Source organism: Pristiophorus japonicus, chromosome 5, assembly GCF_044704955.1.
Source record: "Pristiophorus japonicus isolate sPriJap1 chromosome 5, sPriJap1.hap1, whole genome shotgun sequence".
NCBI lineage: Eukaryota > Metazoa > Chordata > Chondrichthyes > Pristiophoridae > Pristiophorus > Pristiophorus japonicus.
In genome coordinates, this window is record NC_091981.1 from 297,997,008 (window position 1) to 298,015,392 (window position 18,385).

The window sequence follows — 18,385 nt, forward strand, 5'->3', positions numbered from 1 at the left end:
TTATCATAGCCCTAAGCTGGTGGGGAGTGTGGGGGACCACAAACTGACTTGCCAGGGGCCCTGGACCCCCGTTAAGGGTGGGCGGGCCAAACTTCTGTTGCCGGACCAGGCACATTGGCCCTGGTTCTGTCTCTCCCTGTTCTGGCTCGCCTCCCTCTCCTCCCTGCGGCCAAGCCGAGCTGAAACTTGATGCCACAGGTGGTGGTGGTGGTTCACTATCCTTGCAACTGATTTGCCCCTCCTGCTGCTGAACTGGTGCAGTCACCGGTGCCACAGGTGGTGGCCAGGTAGTTTCTTCCTTCTCTTCCAGGTTTACCTGGGGTGTACCCGGGCTTATTAGGCATACTATGCCTTTTGCCTTGGACAGAGCAAGGTTTAAACTTTTAATTTGTTGCTGGCAGGGACTGTGATCTCCCGATTCAAACCCATTCGTGCTAGCTACTTTATAAGCTGCTTGCACATCTTTTAATCTTTCCTGGAGCTCTTTTACTTGTAGGGTGAGGCGAGTGCTTTCCTCCCTCAGTAACTTTTCATTACTTTTGGCCTTGGTAACCTGACATTGAAAATAGTCCTGACTGGTTTTAAACCTTTCCATTATTTGGGTCCTTTCTTGTTTTAGCTTACGGAGTTCTCCTGATAATCTTTCTTCTGAAATAACCCTTTCCTGATAGTTCTCTGCACATTCCCATAACTCTGCCTGTAATGTTTCATTCAGTCTGTCTAGCAGTTGGACCTGTCGCTGTAGACAGACCAACCAAATTGCTTTCTCTCCTGCTTCTTTGTGATCTTTACTTGCTGTCCACTGGGCTGCAGCGTCAGCCGGACGCTCAGCTCGCAATAGACTAAGCACCCATTCCTTAGTTACATTCAATTTCTTATACATATAGGAGGAAATCCTCTCTTCCATTTTGGTTCTTTGCTCCAAACCAGCACTCCCCACATCACACCCCGTGTACAGAGTCCTGCTGCGGTCGCCATTTTGTAAGGGGGGTGGTTGTGTGTCTCTATGAGGGGGTCAGGTTCCCTTCTGACCAACTTGAGCGGTTTCGAATCGCTCCCCCTCCCTTGGATTCTGTACTCTGGATTTATTTGTGGGGTGTGACAAAAGTGCAGAGGACGCTGGTTTGATGCAAAGAACTTTGGTTTTATTACAGTCAGGGTAATACAGGCTTATTACTCTAGTAAGAAAATACAAGGCCAAACTTACAATCACTCTAACAAAGAACAATACAAGGAAAGGTACAAGGTCAAACTTATAATCACTCAATAAAGTACCATACACTACACATTCAAAGGGGGTTGCAGTAAAATTATACCTCCCACCTCCCAATACCTAATTCGAGCTCGGTTAGACTCCAGGGCAGACAGGGACTTATGCTTACCAATCCTTTTGATAGTTAAGTGGTAGATGGTGATGTTCTTCCTTCCTTCAGGACTTCAAGACTTCGAGGCTGGAGAAGTTAGTTTTACAACTGTCCCGTTGGTTTCTCTCCTTGTCTCTCTCTCACCTTGTCTCTTGTCTCACCTCTGTTGATTTCAGTGTTCTAATCTTGCCACCAAATCTCTTCACAATCCTTTGTATAATTTTGGCGGGCTTGGTTCTTCTTTGTAATATTTTGTCGGGCTCATTAAAGTTGATATGTCTTGGGTGGGTTGATCTTCAAAAAACTGTTTCCAGATGGAAATATTAGTTTGGTAATTGCAATGTCCTTTTGTGCTTAGTCTTTCGCATACAGGCTAGATTGGGCCTCTTTGTGATGTATATGCTGAAATGGTTTGTCCAGACCCATGTTGATAGGGAGCTATCTCTGAGCAATACTGTGATGGTAATGTTTCCTGTGGAGGAAGATTTTCAAATACTCATTCTTCCAGACAGGTTAACTCAGTCCTCATACCCAGACAGGTCCAATAATCAAGTGGGCTTCTTTTGTTCCCTAGGTCTGCCCACAGGCTTGAATTTGTCTTGTAAAAGTTCATAATTCTATTAAAGTTCGTAGTTTCTTCCATAAGCATTTTAGAGTTCCAAACTTTTCGGTAGATAGTCCCAAATTAAATTTCCTTTCGAATGAGCCCAAACACATGGGGGAGTAGGGGTTCTGGTCAATTTTGCTCTCTGCACAGATGGAGTTTAATGTGGGAAAGTGTGAGGTATCCACTTTGGCAGGAAAAATAAAAAAGCAAATTATTATTTAAATGGAGAAACTACAAAATGCTGCAGTACAGAGGGTGCATGAAACACAAAAAGTTAGTATGCAGGTACAGCAAGTAATCAGGAAGGCAAATTAAATGTTGGCCTTTATTGCAAGGGGGATAGAGTATAAAAGCAGAGAAGTCCTGCTACAACTGTACAGCGTATTGGTGAGGCCACACCTGGAGTAGTGTGTACAGTTTTGGTCTCCGTATTTAAGGAGGAATATACTTGCTTTGGAGGCAGTTCAGAGAAGGTTCACTCGGTTGATTCCGGAGGTGAGACGGTTGACTTATGAAGAACGGATGAGTAGGTTGGGCCGTTACTCATTAGAGTTCAGAAGAATGAGAGGTGATCTTATTGAAACATATAAGATTATGAGGGGGCTTGACAAGGTGAATGCAGAGAGAATGTTTCCATTGATGGGGGAAATCTAGAACTAGAGGGCATAGTCTCAGAATAAGGGGCCGCTCATTTAAAACTGAGATGGGGAGGAATTTCTTCTCTCAGAAGGTTGTAAATCTGTGGAATTCTCTGCCCCAGAGAGCTGTGGAGGCTGGGTCATTGAATATATTTAAGGCGGAGATAGACAGATTTTTGAGCGATAAGGGAGTAAAGGGTTATGGGGAGCGGGCAGGGAAGTGGAGCTGAGTCTATGATCGGATCAGCCATGATCTTATTGAATGGTGGAGCAGGCTCGAGGGGCCGAATGGCCGACTCCTGCTCCTATTTCCTATGTAGTAATGTTGTGACTCACAGGCGAGAGTGCCACTCCTGTGATGCATAGCTGACAGTCGGGGCTGAACAAACTTGCATTAAGTTCCACCAGCTTCTCCGTCAGTCGATCCTAATCCTTGACAATCGCCTCAAGATGCTGCAACACTTGCCTAAAACATTTATTATCGTGTCTGGCCTGCAAATTCCTCCTTTATTTTTTCCATCTAGTTAATTAATATGTCTGGAGTTGATCCTCAGCCACCAGTTTGAATGCACACTCCCAAAAATAGATGCAGCCTTAATCTGTGTCTCCTGCACTGGGACAGACCCATTGTAACTTCCCGAGCCTGCGCTGACTCCGTACATTTATCCTTAATGAGAGTCTGAGCTCTGGGATTATTTCGATCGTTTCTGAAAGGTTTAATCAGACAGCCTGGAGCTGTAGGGCACATCTGGATATTTGAAATCCTCAGAAATCAGATCATAGAACCATAGACATTTACAGCACGGAAGGAGGCCATTCGGCCCATCGTGTCCGCGCCGGCCGACCAAGAGCCACCCAGCCTAATCCCACTTTCCAGCTCTGGGTCCGTAGCCCTGCAGGTTACGGCACTTCAGGTGCACATCCAGGTACTTTTTAAATGTGGTGAGGGTTTCTGTCTCTACCACCCTTTCAGGCAGTGAGTTCCAGACCCCCACCACCCTCTGGGTGAAGACATTTCCCTCAAATCCCCTCGAAACCTCCCCCCCAATTACTTTATATCTATGCCCCCTGGTTGTTGACCCCTCTGCCAAGGGAAATAGGTAAGAACTCATGCTAAGAGTGGAAGCAAGTCTTCCTCGATTCCGATGATGATCCAGGCCGTTTATAATTTTATACACCTCAATCAGGTCTCCCCTCAGCCTCCTCTGTTTCCAAAGAAAACAAACCCCAGCCTATCCAATCTTTCCTCAGAGCTAAAATTCTCCAGTCCAGACAACATCCTCGTAAATCTCCTCTGCCATCATCATCATAGACAGTCGCTCGAGATCGAGGAAGACTTGCTTCCGCTCTAAAAGTGAGTTCTCAGGTGACTGAACCGTCCAATATGGGAATTACAGTCTCTGTCACAGGTGGGACAGACAGTGGTTGAAGGAGAGGGTAGGTGCACCCTCTCCAGTGCAACCACATCCTTCCTGTAGTGGTAACCAGAACTGCACGCAGTACTCTAGCTGCACAATACCTCCTCTTTGCGTTCAGTGTCAAGAGTATCAAAGTTGCCGAGTTTAACTAATTGATTGTTGATGGTTTAATTATTTGAAAAGTCTATTTTTGTGGTGTGGGCCAGTATTCTAGGAATCCTAGTGGGGGGGGGGGGGAAATTGCCCCGATTGGGGACAGAAACCTTCTGAGGCCGGGATATTAAGCGCCCGACGGTGAAGGGGCGGGCCGCTGTGTGCCCTGAACGGCCTCCGACAGCCCTTCGGGATCGCCGGGGCAGCGTGTGAGCGGGCCTGGAGCCCAGCTCCCGTGACGGAGTGCCAGGCTGCACGATGGTATCCCTGGGCAAGACAGTCACAGATCCATCCAATCAAAACAATGTGCGCCTGCCCCTCTGATCAGCTCCCCGAGACCAGGTGTCTGACAGCTCCGCGACCCACCCCCCACCCCCCGCAGGTGCTACCTGGGCTATAAAAAGGGGAAACTCAGCCCCCTCCTGCTCTCCTTACACAGTGCATTTCTGTAGGAAGGACTAGGAGGCAATATAAACAGAGGCGGTGGAGGGTATTTCACCCGGGGCGAGAGGAGGGGGGGGGCTACTTGCCCTCGGGAGATTGCCCCGGGGAGGGGGAAATTAACCCACGGAAGTCCCGCCCCAGGCACAGGAAGTCCCCACCCCAGGGACAGGAAGTCCCACCCCCAGGCACAGGAAGTCCCCGCCCCAGGGACAGGAAGTCCCCGCCCCAAGGACAGGAAGTCCCACCCCAGGCGCAGGAAGTCCCACCCCAAGCACAGGAAGTCCCCGCCCCAGGGACAGGAAGTCCCACCCCAGGTGCAGGAAGTCCCACCCCCAAGCACAGGAAGTCCCCGCCCCAGGGACAGGACGTCCTACCCCCAGGCACAGGAAGTCCCCGCCCCAGGGACCGGAAGTCTCACCCCCAAGCACAAGAAGTCCCCGCCCCCACCACCAAGCTGGTCGCGGGGCAACTTCGCAGGAAATATTTGCCGGGCTGTGGGAAAAGAGTGGGAATAATTGGAGAGCTCTTTCAAAGGGCCGGCTCAGGCAAGATGGGCCGAATGGCCTCCTCCTGTGCTCTCTGACTTTATGATCAATAAAGGAATAGAGTATAACAGCAATGAGGTTACACTAAACCTTTATAAATCCCTGGTTAGGCCCCAGCTGGAGTATTGTGTCCAATTCTGGACACCGCACTTTAGGAAGGATGTGAAGGCCTTAGAGAGGGTGCAGAGGAGATTTACAAGGATGGTTCCAGGGATGAGGGACTTTCATTATGTGGGGAGACAGGAGAAGCTGGGATTATTCTCCTTGGAGCAGAGAAGGTTAAGGGGAGATTTGATAGAGGTGTTCAAAATCGTGACGCAGAATGAAGTCTGTAACTCATCGCCAATCCCAACACCTCACCTCACCGCGGCAGCTGCAAGTCCGAGAGCAGTGTGGTGTGTCTGTTGCTTCATCGAGAACAGGCGGACTCTGAGAGTGTGGGTGAGGGGGCAAGGTCTGCACCTTGTGCTGGTGACACCGAGCTTAGCTGAGCTTATTAACTCTGTGTAAATACCTGCTGCAAACACTGAGCTGATCATTGGGAGTTCTGATCAGAGACTGCTCCACCCCTCTCCTGGCCGGCCTCCCACCTGCCACCCTCCATAACCTTCAGCTCATCCAAAACTCGGCAGCCCGTGTCCTAACTGGCACCAAGTCCCGCTCACCCATCACCCCCTGTGCTCACTGTCCTGTGTCCTAACTCGCACCAAGTCCCGCTCACTCATCACCCCCTGTGCTCACTGCCCCGTGTCCTAACTCGCACCAAGTCCCGCTCACCCATCACCCCCTGTGCTCACTGTCCTGTGTCCTAACTCGCACCAAGTCCCGCTCACCCATCACCCCCTGTGCTCACTGCCCCATGTCCTAACTCACACCGAGTCCCGCTCACCCATCACCCCCTGTGCCCCGTGTCCTAACTCCACCGAGTCCCGCTCACCCATCACCCCCTGTGCTCGCAGCCCCATGTCCTAACTCGCACCATATCCCGCTCACCTATCACCCCCTGTGCTCGCTGCCCCGTGTCCTAACTCGCACCAAGTCCCACTCACCCATCACCCCTGTGCTCGCTGACCTACATTGGCTCCCGGTTAAGCAACAGCTCGATTTCAAAATTCTCATCCGTATTTACAAATCCCTCAAGGCCTCGCCCCTCCTTATCTCTTAATCTCCTCCAGCCCCACAACCCCCAGAGATCTCTGCACTCCTCTAATTCTGCCCTCCTGAGCATCTCTGATTATAATCGCTCCACCATTGGTGGCCGTGCCTTCAGCTGCTTGGGCCCCAAGCTCTGGAATTCCCTCCCTAAACCTCTCTACCTCTCTCTCCTGACTTGGGAAGCTCCTTAAAACCTATCTCTTCCCCTGTCCTAATTTCTCCTGATTATCCCCGGTGTCCCAGCCAATATTTATCCCTCAATCAATATAACAAAATAAAAATAGATTATCCCTTAGCCGAGGCCCCATCTCTTCTATCAGATGGACATCAAAGATCCCATGGCACTATTTCGAAGAAGAGCAGGGGAGTTCTCCCCGGTGTCCTGGGCCAATATTCATCCATTAACCAATCTCACTAAAACAGATTATCAGGTCACTATCACATTGCTGTTTGTGGGAGCTTGCTGTGCGCAAACTGGCGGCCGTGTTTCCCACATTACAACAGTGACTACACTCCAAAAGTATTTCATTGGCTGTAAAGCGCTTTGAGACGTCCGGTGGTCGTGAAAGGCGCTATATAAATCCAAGTCTTTTTAATGCAGCTCAGTGTCCTCGGAAGCTAAGGACGCTATATGAATACAAGTTGTCGTTATTGTAACGCAGTCCTGTGCCTCCTCCAGATTTACTCTCGCTGCACTTTTTCACCCTCAGTGTGCTATATATCGAGTTTGCTAAAATGTGAGATTAAATGAAGTCCCGCTGAATCGAGCTCCCCAACCAGTGCCTGGCCTTGGGCTTTAACTGGGCCTGACTGCTCCAGTTTGGATCCACAGGCCCAAGCGCTGTTCATTAAGGGGTTCATCCATCATTGCTCATTTTCAAACACATGAAGCCGGAGAAACACACAAAAGTGACAGCACGCAACCAGGACACTGGACCCAAATAGTCCATGCCGACCTCCACCCTCCCCACGGGCAAACTGTCCCAATCCCCTTTACCCAATCTCTACCCTCCCCGCGGGCAAACTGTCCCAATCCCCTTTACCCAATCTCTACCCTCCCCATGGGCAAACTGTCCCAATCCCCTTTACCCAATCTCTACCCTCCCCACGGGCAAACTGTCCCAATCCCCTTTACCCAATCTCCACCCTCCCCACAGGCAAACTGTCCCAATCCCCTTTACCCAATCTCAACCCTCCCCATGGGCAAACTGTCCCAATCCCCTTTACCCAATCTCTATCCTCCCCACGGGCAAACTGTCCCAATCCCCTTTACCCAATCTCTACCCTCCCCATGGGCAAACTGTCCCAATCCCCTTTACCCAAGCTCTACTCTCCCCACGGGCAAACGGTCCCAATCCCCTTTACCCAATCTCTACCCTCCCCATGGGAAAACCGTCCCAATCCCCTTTACCCAATCTCTACCCTCCCCACGGGCAAACTGTCCCCATCCCCTTTACCCAATCTCTACCCATCCCACAGGCAAACTGTCCCAATCCCCTTTACCCAATCTCTACCCACCCCACGGGCAAACTGTCCCCAGCCCCTTTACCCAATCTCTACCCATCCCACAGGCAAACTGTCCCAATCCCCTTTACCCAATCTCTACCCATCCCACAGGCAAACTGTCCCAATCCCCTTTACCCAATCTCTACCCTCCCCACGGGCTAACTGTCCCCAGTCCCTTTACCCAATCTCTACCCATCCCACGGGCAAACTGTCCCAATCCCCTTTACCCAATCTCTACCCTCCCCGTGGGCAAACTGTCCCAATCCCCTTTACCCAATCTCAACCCTCCCCACGGGCAAACTGTCCCAATCCCCTTTACCCAATCTCTATCCTCCCCACGGGCAAACTGTCCCAATCCCCTTTACTCAGTCTCTACCCTCCCCACGGGCAAACTGTCCCAATCCCCTTTACCCAATCTCCACCCTCCCCACGGGCAAACCGTCCCAATCCCCTTTACCCAATCTCTACCCTCCCCACGGGCAAACCGTCCCAATCCCCTTTACCCAATCTCTACCCTCCCCACGGGCAAACTGTCCCCATCCCCTTTACCCAATCTCTACCCTCCCCACGGGCAAACTGTCCCAATCGCCTTTACCCAATCTCTACCCACCCCACGGGGAAACTGTCCCAATCCCCTTTACCCAATCTCTACCCTCCCCACGAGCAAACTGTCCCAATCCCCTTTACCCAATCTCTACCCTCCCCACGGGCAAACTGTCCCAATCCCCTTTACCCAATCTCTACCCTCCCCACGGGCAAACCGTCCCAATCCCCTTTACCCAATCTCCACCCTCCCCACGGGCAAACCGTCCCAATCTCCTTTACCCAATCTCTTACCCTCCCCATGGGCAAACTGTCCCAATCCCCTTTACCCAATCTCCTCCCTCCCCACGGGCAAACTGTCCCAATCCCCTTTACCCAATCTCTACCCACCCCATGGGCAAACTGTCCCAATCCCCTTTACCCAATCTCTACCCACCCCACGGGCAAACTGTCCCAATCCCCTTTACCCAATCTCTACCCTCCCCACGGGCAAACTGTCCCAATCCCCTTTACCCAATCTCTACCCTCCCCACGGGCAAACCGTCCCAATCCCCTTTACCCAATCTCCACCCTCCCCACGGGCAAACCGTCCCAATCTCCTTTACCCAATCTCTTACCCTCCCCATGGGCAAACTGTCCCAATCCCCTTTACCCAATCTCTACCCACCCCATGGGCAAACTGTCCCAATCCCCTTTACCCAATCTCTACCCACCTCACGGGCAAACTGTCCCAATCCCCTTTACCCAATCTCTACCCTCCCCACAGGCAAACTGTCCCAATCCCCTTTACCCAATCTCTACCCACCCCACGGGCAAACTGTCCCAATCCCCTTTACCCAATCTCTACCCTCCCCGTGGGCAAACTGTCCCAATCCCCTTTACCCAATCTCAACCCTCCCCACGGGCAAACTGTCCCAATCCCCTTTACCCAATCTCTATCCTCCCCACGGGCAAACTGTCCCAATCCCCTTTACCCAATCTCAACCCTCCCCACGGGCAAACTGTCCCAATCCCCTTTACCCAATCTCTATCCTCCCCACGGGCAAACTGTCCCAATCCCCTTTACCCAATCTCTACCCTCCCCATGGGCAAACTGTCCCAATCCCCTTTACCCAATCTCTACTCTCCCCACGGGCAAACGGTCCCAATCCCCTTTACCCAATCTCTACCCATCCCACAGGCAAACTGTCCCAATCCCCTTTACCCAATCTCTACCCACCCCACGGGCAAACTGTCCCCAGCCCCTTTACCCAATCTCTACCCATCCCACAGGCAAACTGTCCCAATCCCCTTTACCCAATCTCTACCCATCCCACAGGCAAACTGTCCCAATCCCCTTTACCCAATCTCTACCCTCCCCACGGGCTAACTGTCCCCAGTCCCTTTACCCAATCTCTACCCATCCCACGGGCAAACTGTCCCAATCCCCTTTACCCAATCTCTACCCTCCCCGTGGGAAAACTGTCCCCATCCCCTTTATCCAATCTCTACCCATCCCACGGACAAACTGTCCCAATCCCCTATACCCAATCTCTACCCTCCCCACGAGCAAACTGTCCCAATCCCCTTTACCCAATCTCTACTCTCCCCACGGGCAAACTGTCGCAATCCCCTTTACCCAATCTCTACCCTCCCCACGGGCAAACTGTCCCAATCCCCTTTACCCAATCTCCACCCTCCCCATGGGCAAACCGTCCCAATCCCCTTTACCCAATCTCTACCCTCCCCATGGGCAAACCGTCCCAATCCCCTTTACCCAATCTCTACCCTCCCCACGGGCAAACTGTCCCCATCCCCTTTACCCAATCTCTACCCTCCCCACGGGCAAACTGTCCCAATCCCCTTTACCAAACCTGTACCCTCCCCACGGGCAAACTGTCCCAATCCCCTTTACCCAATCTCCACCCTCCCCACGGGCAAACTGCCCCAATCCCCTTTACCCAATCTCTACCCTCCCCACGGGCAAACTGTCCCAATCCCCTTTACCCAATCTCTACTCTCCCCACGGGCAAACTGTCCCAATCCCCTATACCCAATCTCTACCCTCCCCACGCGCAAACTGTCCCAATCCCCTTTACTCAGTCTCTACCCTCCCCACGGGCAAACTATCCCAATCCCCTTTACCCAATCTCCACCCTCCCCACGGGCAAACCGTCCCAATCCCCTTTACCCAATCTCTACCCTCCCCACGGGCAAACCGTCCCAATCCCCTTTACCCAATCTCTACCCTCCCCACGGGCAAACTGTCCCCATCCCCTTTACCCAATCTCTACCCTCCCCACGGGCAAACGGTCCCAATCGCCTTTACCCAATCTCTACCCACCCCACGGGCAAACTGTCCCAATCCCCTTTACCCAATCTCTACCCTCCCCACGAGCAAACTGTCCCAATCCCCTTTACCCAATCTCTACCCTCCCCACGGGCAAACTGTCCCAATCCCCTTTACCCAATCTCTACCCTCCCCACGGGCAAACCGTCCCAATCCCCTTTACCCAATCTCCACCCTCCCCACGGGCAAACCGTCCCAATCTCCTTTACCCAATCTCTTACCCTCCCCATGGGCAAACTGTCCCAATCCCCTTAACCCAATCTCCTCCCTCCCCACGGGCAAACTGTCCCAATCCCCTTTACCCAATCTCTACCCACCCCATGGGCAAACTGTCCCAATCCCCTTTACCCAATCTCTACCCACCCCACGGGCAAACTGTCCCAATCCCCTTTACCCAATCTCTACCCTCCCCACGGGCAAACTGTCCCAATCCCCTTTACCCAATCTCTACCCTCCCCACGGGCAAACCGTCCCAATCCCCTTTACCCAATCTCCACCCTCCCCACGGGCAAACCGTCCCAATCTCCTTTACCCAATCTCTTACCCTCCCCATGGGCAAACTGTCCCAATCCCCTTTACCCAATCTCTACCCACCCCATGGGCAAACTGTCCCAATCCCCTTTACCCAATCTCTACCCACCTCACGGGCAAACTGTCCCAATCCCCTTTACCCAATCTCTACCCTCCCCACAGGCAAACTGTCCCAATCCCCTTTACCCAATCTCTACCCACCCCACGGGCAAACTGTCCCAATCCCCTTTACCCAATCTCTACCCTCCCCGTGGGCAAACTGTCCCCATCCCCTTTATCCAATCTCTACCCATCCCACGGACAAACTGTCCCAATCCCCTTTACCCAATCTCTACCCTCCCCGTGGGCAAACTGTCCCCATCCCCTTTACCCAATCTCTACCCATCCCACGGACAAACTGTCCCAATTCCCTTTACCCAATCTCTACCCATCCCACGGGCAAACTGTCCCAATTCCCTTTACCCAATCTCTACGCTCCCCACGGGCAAACTGTCCCAATCCCCTTTACCCAATCTCTACCCTCCCCATGGGCAAACTGTCCCAATCCCCTTTACCAAACCTGTACCCTCCCCACGGGCAAACTGTCCCAATCCCCTTTACCCAATCTCCACCCTTCCCCACGGGCAAACTGCCCCAATCCCCTTTACCCAATCTCTACCCTCCCCACGGGCAAACTGTCCCAATCCCCTTTACCCAATCTCTACTCTCCCCACGGGCAAACTGTCCCAATCCCCTATACCCAATCTCTACCCTCCCCACGAGCAAACTGTCCCAATCCCCTTTACCCAATCTCTACTCTCCCCACGGGCAAACTGTCCCAATCCCCTTTACCCAATCTCTACCCTCCCCACGGGCAAACTGTCCCAATCCCCTTTACCCAATCTCCACCCTCCCCATGGGCAAACTGTCCCCATCCCCTTTACCCAATCTCTACCCATCCCACGGACAAACTGTCCCAATTCCCTTTACCCAATCTCTACCCTCCCCATGGGCAAACCGTCCCAATCCCCTTTACCCAATCTCTACCCTCCCCACGGGCAAACTGTCCCCATCCCCTTTACCCAATCTCTACCCTCCCCACGGGCAAACTGTCCCAATCCCCTTTACCAAACCTGTACCCTCCCCACGGGCAAACTGTCCCAATCCCCTTTACCCAATCTCCACCCTCCCCACGGGCAAACCGTCCCAATCCCCTTTACCCAATCTCTACCCTCCCCACGGGCAAACTGTCCCCATCCCCTTTACCCAATCTCTACCCTCCCCACGGGCAAACTGTCCCAATCGCCTTTACCCAATCTCTACCCACCCCACGGGGAAACTGTCCCAATCCCCTTTACCCAATCTCTACCCTCCCCACGAGCAAACTGTCCCAATCCCCTTTACCCAATCTCTACCCTCCCCACGGGCAAACTGTCCCAATCCCCTTTACCCAATCTCTACCCTCCCCACGGGCAAACCGTCCCAATCCCCTTTACCCAATCTCCACCCTCCCCACGGGCAAACCGTCCCAATCTCCTTTACCCAATCTCTTACCCTCCCCATGGGCAAACTGTCCCAATCCCCTTTACCCAATCTCCTCCCTCCCCACGGGCAAACTGTCCCAATCCCCTTTACCCAATCTCTACCCACCCCATGGGCAAACTGTCCCAATCCCCTTTACCCAATCTCTACCCACCCCACGGGCAAACTGTCCCAATCCCCTTTACCCAATCTCTACCCTCCCCACGGGTAAACTGTCCCAATCCCCTTTACCCAATCTCTACCCTCCCCACGGGCAAACCGTCCCAATCCCCTTTACCCAATCTCCACCCTCCCCACGGGCAAACCGTCCCAATCTCCTTTACCCAATCTCTTACCCTCCCCATGGGCAAACTGTCCCAATCCCCTTTACCCAATCTCTACCCACCCCATGGGCAAACTGTCCCAATCCCCTTTACCCAATCTCTACCCACCCCACGGGCAAACTGTCTCAATCCCCTTTACCCAATCTCTACCCTCCCCACAGGCAAACTGTCCCAATCCCCTTTACCCAATCTCTACCCACCCCACGGGCAAACTGTCCCAATCCCCTTTACCCAATCTCTACGCTCCCCACGGGCAAACTGTCCCAATCCCCTTTACCCAATCTGTACCCTCCCCACGGGCAAACTGTCCCAATCCCCTTTACCCAACCTGTACCCTCCCCACGGGCAAACTGTCCCAATCCCCTTTACCCAATCTCCACCCTCCCCACGGGCAAACTGTCCCAATCCCCTTTACCCAATCTCCACCCTCCCCACGGGCAAACTATCCCAATCCCCTTTACTCAGCCTGGTTCCATGTCCCTTCATAAGAATATAAGAATTAGAAGCAGGAGTAGGCCCTACAGCCCCTCGACCCTGCTCCGCCATTTAATAAGATCATGGCTGATCTTCAACCTCATCTCCACGTTTGCGCCCGATCCCCATATCCCTTGATTCCCCTGGTTCCCCAAAATCTATCGATCTCAGCCTTGAATATACTCAATGACTGTGCTTCCACAGCCCCCTGGGGCAGAGAATTCCAAAGATTCACAGCCCTCTGAGTGAAGAAATTCCGGCTCATCTCAGTCCTAATTGGCCGTTCCCTTATCCTGAGACTGTGGGCCCCCTGGCTCTAGACTCTCCAGCCAGGGGAATGAACCTCTCAGTATCTACCCTGACAAGCCCCCTCAGAATTTGGTATCTTTCCATAAGATAACCTCTCATTCTTCTAAACTTCAGAGAGTACAGGCCCATTCAACACAATCTCTCCTCAGAGGACAACCCTCTCATGCTAGGTATCAATCAAGTGAACCTTCGTTGTACCGCCTCCAAGGCAAGTATAACCTTCCTTCGATAAGGAGAGCAAACTGTGCACAGTACTCCAGGCGTGGTCTCACCAAGACCTTTCATCCCCTCTTCAACCCCTGTCCAATCTAACCCTGAATATTGAGACAGTTCCTGTCCCAAACACTAAACCCAGGAGTGAATTCCACCGCCTCCCAACGCTCTGTGAACATTATCCCCTGCTCTCTCTTCAAAATCTTAAACATTTAATCTTGTGTCTAGGGCCTAACTTGCAAGGAATGTTTTAGAAATATCCTTCCCATGTTACGCACGACCCTTCCTCTGGAGACATGAGGACAACATCCAAGCTGACACGTCCACTGCAGTACTGAGGGAGTGCATCACTGTCGGAGGTGCAGTACTGAGGGAGTGCATCACTGTCGGAGGGGCAGTACTGAGGGAGTGCATCACTGTCGGAGGGGCAGTACTGAGGGAGTGCATCACTGTCGGAGGGGCAGTACTTAGGGAGTGCTGCACTGTCGGAGGGTCAGTACTGAGGGAGTGCTGTCTGTTGGAGGGGCAGTACTGAGGGAGTGCTGCACTGTCAGAGGGGCAGTACTGAGGGAGTGCTGTCTGTTGGAGGGACAGCACTGAGGGAGTGCTGCACTGTCAGGGGGGCAGTACTGAGGGAGTGCTGTCTGTTGGAGGGACAGTACTGAGGGAGTGCTGCACTGTCGGAGCGGCAGTACTGAGGGAATGCTGCACTGTCGGAGGGGCAGTACTGAGGGAGTGCTGCACTGTCAGAGGGGCAGTACTGAGGGAGTGTCGGCATTGTCGGAGGGTCAGTACTGAGGGAGTGCTGCACTGTTGGAGGGGCAGTACTGAGGGAGTGCTGCACTGTCAGAGGGAAAGTACTGTGGGAGTGCAACACTGTCAGAGGGTCGGTACTGAGGGAGTGCTGCACTTACGGAGGGACAGTACCGAGGGAGTGCTGCACTGTCAGAGGAACAGTACTGAGCAGGTGCTGCACTGTCGGAGGGGCAGTGCTGAGGGAGTGCTGCACTGTCGGAGGGGCAGTACTGAGGGAGTGCTGCACTGTTGGAGAGACAGTACTGAGGGAGTGCTGCACTGTCGGAGGGGCAGTACTGAGGGAGCGCCGCACTTTCGGAGGGTCGGTACTGAGGGAGTGCTGCACTTACGGAGAGACAGTACTGAGGGAGTGCTGCACTGTCGGAGGGGCAGTACTGAGGGAGTGCTGCATTGTCGGAGGGGCAGTACTGAGGGAATGCTGCACTGTCGGAGGGGCAGTAATGAGGGAGTGCTGCACTGTCCGAGGGGCAGTACTGAGGGAGTGCTGCATTGTCGGAGGGGCAGTACTGAGGGAATGCTGCACTGTCGGAGGGGCAGTAATGAGGGAGTGCTGCACTGTCGGAGGGGCAGTATTGAGGGAGTGCTGCACTGTCGGAGGGGCAGTACTGAGGGAGTGCAGCACTGTTGGAGAGACAGTACTGAGGGAGTGCTGCACTGTCGGAGGGGCAGTACTGAGGGAGCGCCGCACTTTCGGAGGGTCGGTACTGAGGGAGTGCTGCACTTACGGAGAGACAGTACTGAGGGAGTGCTGCACTGTCAGAGGGACAGTACTGTGGGAGTGCAACACTGTCAGAGGGTCGGTACTGAGGGAGTGCTGCACTTACGGAGAGACAGTACTGAGGGAGTGCTGCACTGTCGGAGGGGCAGTACTGAGGGAGTGCTGCATTGTCGGAGGGGCAGTACTGAGGGAATGCTGCACTGTCGGAGGGGCAGTAATGAGGGAGTGCTGCACTGTCGGAGGGGCAGTATTGAGGGAGTGCTGCACTGTCGGAGGGGCAGTACTGAGGGAGTGCAGCACTGTCGGAGGGGCAGTACTGAGGGAGTGCAGCACTGTCGGAGGGGCAGTACTGAGGGAGTGCAGTCTGTTGGAGGGATAGTACTGAGGGAGTGCAGCACTGTCGGAGGGGCAGTACTGAGGGAGCGCTGCGCTGCCGGAGGGTCAGTACTGAGGGAGTGCTGCACTGTCAGAGGGGCAGTATTGAGGGAGTGCTGCACTGTCGGAGGGGCAGTACTGAGGGAGTGCAGCACTGTCGGACGGGCAGTACTGAGGGAGTGCAGCACTGTCGGAGGGGCAGTACTGAGGGAGTGCAGTCTGTTGGAGGGATAGTACTGAGGGAGTGCAGCACTGTCGGAGGGGCAGTACTGAGGGAGCGCTGCGCTGCCGGAGGGTCAGTACTGAGGGAGTGCTGCACTGTCAGAGGGGCAGTACTGAGGGAGTGTCGGCATTGTCGGAGGGTCAGTACTGAGGGAGTGCAGCACTGTCGGAGGGGCAGTACTGAGGGAGTGCACGGGCAAACTATCCCAATCCTCTTTACCCAACCTGTACCCTCCCCACGGGCAAACTGTCCCAATCCCCTTTACCCAATCTCTATCCTCCCCACGGGCAAACTGTCCCAATCCCCTTTACCCAATCTCCACCCTCCCCACGGGCAAACCCTCCCAATCTCCTTTACCCAATCTCCACCCTCCCCACGGGCAAACTGTCCCAATCCCCTTTACCCAATCTCTACCCACCCCATGGGCAAACTGTCCCAATCCCCTTTACCCAATCTCGACCCTCCCCACGGGCAAACTGTCCCAATCCCCTTTACCCAATCTCTACCCACCCCACGGGCAAACTGTCCCAATCCCCTTTACCCAATCTCTACCCACCCCACAGGCAAACTGTCCCAATCCCCTTTACCCAATCTCTACCCTCCCCACGGGCAAACTATCCCAATCCCCTTTACCCAACCTGTATCCTCCCCACGTGCAAACTGTCCCAATCCCCTTTACCCAATCTCTATCCTCCCCACGGGCAAACTGTCCCAATCCCCTTTACCCAATCTCTACCCTCCCCACGGGCAAACTGTCCCAATCCCCTTTACCCAATCTCTACCCTCCCCACGGGCAAACTGTCCCAATCCCCTTTACCCAATCTCTACCCTCCCCACGGGCAAACCGTCCCAATCCCCTTTACCCAATCTCCACCCTCCCCACGGGCAAACTGTCCCAATCTCCTTTACCCAATCTCTTACCCTCCCCATGGGCAAACTGTCCCAATCCCCTTTACCCAATCTCCACCCTCCCCACGGGCAAACTGTCCCAATCCCCTTTACCCAATCTCTACCCACCCCATGGGCAAACTGTCCCAATCCCCTTTACCCAATCTCTACCCTCCCCACGGGCAAACTGTCCCAATCCCCTTTACCCAATCTCTACCCACCCCACTGGCAAACTGTCCCAATCCCCTTTACCCAATCTCTACCCTTCCCACGGGCAAACTGTCCCAATCCCCTTTACCCAATCTCTACCCACCCCATGGGCAAACTGTCCCAATCCCCTTTACCCAATCTCTACCCACCCCACGTGCAAACTGTCCCAATCCCCTTTACCCAATCTCTACCCTCCCCACGGGCAAACTATCCCAATCCTCTTTACCCAACCTGTACCCTCCCCACGGGCAAACTGTCCCAATCCCCTTTACCCAATTTCTATCCTCCCCACGGGCAAACTGTCCCAATCCCCTTTACCCAATCTCCACCCTCCCCACGGGCAAACCCTCCCAATCTCCTTTACCCAATCTCCACCCTCCCCACGGGCAAACTGTCCCAATCCCCTTTACCCAATCTCTACCCACCCCATGGGCAAACTGTCCCAATCCCCTTTACCCAATCTCGACCCTCCCCACGGGCAAACTGTCCCAATCCCCTTTACCCAATCTCTACCCACCCCATGGGCAAACTGTCCCAATCCCCTTTACCCAATCTCTACCCACCCCACGGGCAAACTGTCCCAATCCCCTTTACCCAATCTCTACCCACCCCACAGGCAAACTGTCCCAATCCCCTTTACCCAATCTCTACCCTCCCCACGGGCAAACTATCCCAATCCCCTTTACCCAACCTGTATCCTCCCCACGTGCAAACTGTCCCAATCCCCTTTACCCAATCTCTATCCTCCCCACGGGCAAACTGTCCCAATCCCCTTTACCCAATCTCTACCCTCCCCACGGGCAAACTGTCCCAATCCCCTTTACCCAATCTCTACCCTCCCCACGGGCAAACTGTCCCAATCCCCTTTACCCAATCTCTACCCTCCCCACGGGCAAACCGTCCCAATCCCCTTTACCCAATCTCCACCCTCCCCACGGGCAAACTGTCCCAATCTCCTTTACCCAATCTCTTACCCTCCCCATGGGCAAACTGTCCCAATCCCCTTTACCCAATCTCCACCCTCCCCACGGGCAAACTGTCCCAATCCCCTTTACCCAATCTCTACCCACCCCATGGGCAAA